The sequence below is a fragment of the Musa acuminata genome, chromosome BXJ2-5, assembly GCF_036884655.1.
Source record: "Musa acuminata AAA Group cultivar baxijiao chromosome BXJ2-5, Cavendish_Baxijiao_AAA, whole genome shotgun sequence".
Classification (NCBI taxonomy): Eukaryota; Viridiplantae; Streptophyta; class Magnoliopsida; order Zingiberales; family Musaceae; genus Musa; species Musa acuminata.
Window position 1 is genome coordinate 32,968,823 of NC_088342.1, and position 4,091 is coordinate 32,972,913.

Genomic DNA, 4,091 nt, shown 5'->3' on the forward strand with positions numbered 1-4,091 from the left:
CAAAACAAACATCCTTTTAGTAGTATCACAAATTTCATCAAGTAATTATCTCATTTGGTTTTAAGATGAATGTTGTTGATGATTGCATGTATCATAAATTCAGTGGGAGCAAATTTATTTTACTAATATTTTATATGGATGACATTCTGCTTGCCACTAATGATATAGACATATTGCACGAAACCAAGAGATTTTTATCTAGAAATTTTGAGATGAAAGATCTTGGTGATACCCCTTTTGTATTAGGAATCAAGATACACCGAGATAGATCGCGAGGTATTCTAGGATTATTACAAAGGAACTATATCGATAAAGTACTCAAAAGGTTTAGCATATAGGATTGTAAACCAGGAGACACCCCTATCACAAAGGGAGACAAGTTCAGTCTCAATTAGTGCCTTAAAAAAAATCTGGAAACTTAAGAAATGCAGAAGATTTCCTATGCATTAGCTTTAGGGAGTCTAATGTATGCACAGGTTTGTACGCGTCAAGATATAATGTACATTGTTGGAATGTTAGATAGATACTTAAGCAATCATGGAATGAATCATTGGAATGTAGCTAAAAGAGTCATGAGATATTTAAAGAGAACAAAAGATCATATGGGAGATCAGACCATTTGAAGATCATTGGATATTCTGACTCCGATTTTACTAGATGCTAAGACAATATGATTTAATATTCTCCGACACATTCAAAAATAATAATTAATTATAAAAATAATATATAATTAATCTAAAATTATACACATGAATACATTTAATGAGACTTATATTTTATAATTTATAATTTATAATTTATACAAATACTATATTGTGGAGCATGACATAGTTGTAATATGCTTAGACATCTAAGATTACAATTAATTAAAGGTCAAAGAGAGTTAAGTTGGTAATTGCTGATTTATTTGGCAAATCAAAAATTTATGGCTATTGAATTGACTTGCTAAATACATAAGAAAGATCAGAAAAACTCAACCATATGACTTTAACTTAGTGTAAAAAAAAATCTAATTAATGAAATACGATGTTAATTTAAAGCTGAAGTAAATGCATTCTGAAAGTAGAAATTTATTCAGAAAAAAGGAAAGAAAAAAGTGTAAGAGTTGTTTGTATTAGTTTGAAAATAGTATCTCATTCATTTCAATATAGTGCTACTTGATTAACCTCTCATCAGATTCTATCGTTATTGTTGGAGAAGCATCTTATGCTTATATTTACAGTGTGCAAAACTAGGAGGAAAAAGAAAGGCCATGCTCAACATCAAACACAATGAAAAAGTATTGCATTTCGGAAGGAGATTATTATCAAACCATGAGTGCTTTCAACGTTCCCAAAAATGACGGCACAGTTCCAGTGGAAGAATAGTCAATACTCTGAAATTTGGAACCTATTTTTCTGAAGCAAAATCTCAAAATATATTATGCTGCAATGGAGCAATGGTTCAGTTCTTTTCATTGCAATCTGAGGCCATCAAAAAATTACAATCTGTCCAGAAAATTCAGACGTAAGTGAATTTGAACGATCCCTCCAAGTACTTCAACATCAAGGTCATTCTTCTTCCTCTCCTTTTACAACATCAACACTTGCTTTGATTTCAGAAGACTCACTTACAAGTAACATAAGCTCCTTGAAAAAGAAGTCTAACTTATTGCAGTCAAAATCTTCGATTGCCGATGATACTGTCGCTTTTGATCTTTGATGAGATTGTTTATTTTCTTGTTGTAGTTGAAAGTGATACATTCTCAGAGCATCGTCCGTGGAAATCTCTTGAACGGGCTTGTAAAGACTTTGAAACGTGCATCTGTCTTCAAGCTTCTTAACTAACTTTTCTTTGAATTGATCTGGGAGGTTTACAAATGCACTACGAAATAATGTAGGAAAAATAAGATACCAAAATTCTTCTGCAGAAAGAGATCAGTAAATACTATCACTTTTCACCTTGTGATGCCTCTAACAATTCCCCATTTGTAACCACTGCTTGCAGATTGCTTAAACCCAATGTTGAAGCCCTCTTGGGCAGAAGCTTCCTTTCCTGCAGATATACCATCTCGATAACCCATATAAACTTTTGTCAAGGGTTCCATATGATACATCCTCAAGTTTAAAGCCCTAAAAGTTTTACTATGAAGAGTTTTGGACAAAGGATATGCATATCATTTATAGATTGCAAGGATACTGTATAAAATTGATCATAACGCCTCTTCTGTTCTCTGTTTAAGTCAGCATCTGAGATTTCATTCAGAAGCCCATCATCACACCAAGAATCATCAGAAGCATGCTCTGGAACTAAAACTAACTCATTAGCATATTAAACTTTGTATTTGGTCAAAACAACCATGGCAGTATATCATACAACTTCCACAAAAGGCATCATGTAAATGCTACATAAACACCAAAGAGACCAAAATGTCATCTAATATATCCATAATATAGTCACTAATTTGAGGAAGAATGAAATTAAAATTTTAGTTTTGATGAAACTATACTCTGCACATGAATTGCTATGCATGCATCTAGGCCAATCAAATTCAATCGTCTCTGACTTTAAAGGAACAATTCATTCGATTCCAAAATCTCCACATGTGCATGCTCGCTCAATAGCAGAAATGAAAAAGAAACAGTAAAACAATATGATGCATGAGCAATTAAATTAATTTATTAATAAAATAAATTTAATTTGTTTAGAGATATTTTACATATGTAATAACATGAAAATATCTACTCAACGAGGAGAAAAAGAAAGAAAAAATACAACAAAAAAGAAATCATATTATTGAAAATTACAAATCTTGATTGAATATCTTAAAGATTCATCTCTATAAAGATGAAAGATTATCAATCAAAAATATCATGAAGAGAGGAAGACTATTTCTCAAATCAAATCAGAAACGAAGAACAAGATATCATATATTTGATTTGATACGATTGTAATTTTTTAAATTTCTGTAATTTTCTTTTTATTCTTATACTTGAGCATATAAAAATGGGCTATAACATTGTAATGTATGAATAAAAAAAGGATCCATGAATCAAGTTTTTTTCCTTTCCCACCTTGTGAGGCATGCGGAGGTGCAAGACTTCTATCCTAGGAGTGTTATCTTTGAGCCAATTGGATAGTTATACATTTGCTTATTATTTTTAGTTATTATCTTTCACTTTTCTCTTTCTATTCCTCCACTATGAAAGTAATTTGTTGTTGCTTGTCCTACATGCCAACCAATATTGAACACTTCAAAATTAAATATACCATCACATAAGTCTCAGAGATATAACCGCAGTGCCTCACCACAATGCTAAAAACTTTGCAAATATCTAGTATTGGTAACAAACCTCATAGCAAACTTTTTACCTTCATCCTCTTGTGATGATCTAAGCATGTCCTACAAATAAATCAATTTGTTCCAAAGAGAAACAGAAGAATAGAAATAGCAGGTGCCACCAATTCCACCAAGTAAACCTTTTTCATATAAAAATATGACCAAAAGTATCAAATTTATGAGGAAAAAAAAAGCTCACTGAGGGAAAGAACAAGGGTGATCTAGAAGTTGTCCGCTTGCGGAGGGAGGGCAGCCATCAGAGTTAGAGCTTATCGGGAGAATCACATCAATCGGATCGATAAGCAGCAAAAACACATAGTCCTAGATTAATCATGAGGACCAGATTGATGGCGGAAAAGAATCTTGCACTGCATCTTCTTTAGGGTTTTCGAACTAGAAAAGTGCGAGAAGGGAATTGGGGGCTAACCGTGAAGTTCTGAACAAGATATGGTCGATTGTAATGCATTAAATAAATTTGTGAGAGAGTAGGGAACTCTCTTCTTTCCTTAGAGAGAGAAGCTCTGGGTTTCTAAGGCGATAAGGACAACCCCATTGCCTTCTCCCTCCTTAATTCCACCTTTGATGCGACCCAACCACACCCTTCCCCACCCCCCCCCGCCCCCAACTACTGGCTTCACATCCCCTACTTGGCTCTCTCCTTGCATCCATTGTTGTTCCCCTCCCTAGGGTGTCATCATCTTCTTCTGTGGTGTCGATCCCTTCAGTTAGGGTTCCTGGAGTGATGCCAAGCCAGACCCCTAAGGTTTTCTCC

The 4,091-nt window shown here is 33.8% G+C and overlaps 1 long non-coding RNA gene across 1 annotated transcript; it reads right to left on the bottom strand.

Moving 5' to 3' along the window:
* Positions 1-1,431: 1,431 nt before the first annotated feature.
* Positions 1,432-2,097, bottom strand: LOC135611758 (uncharacterized). Its single transcript, XR_010486645.1, has 2 exons — positions 1,941-2,097; positions 1,432-1,863 (listed from the first exon to the last, which is right to left on the bottom strand). It is a non-coding gene; the product is annotated as an uncharacterized LOC135611758 (long non-coding RNA).
* Positions 2,098-4,091: the final 1,994 nt, after the last annotated feature.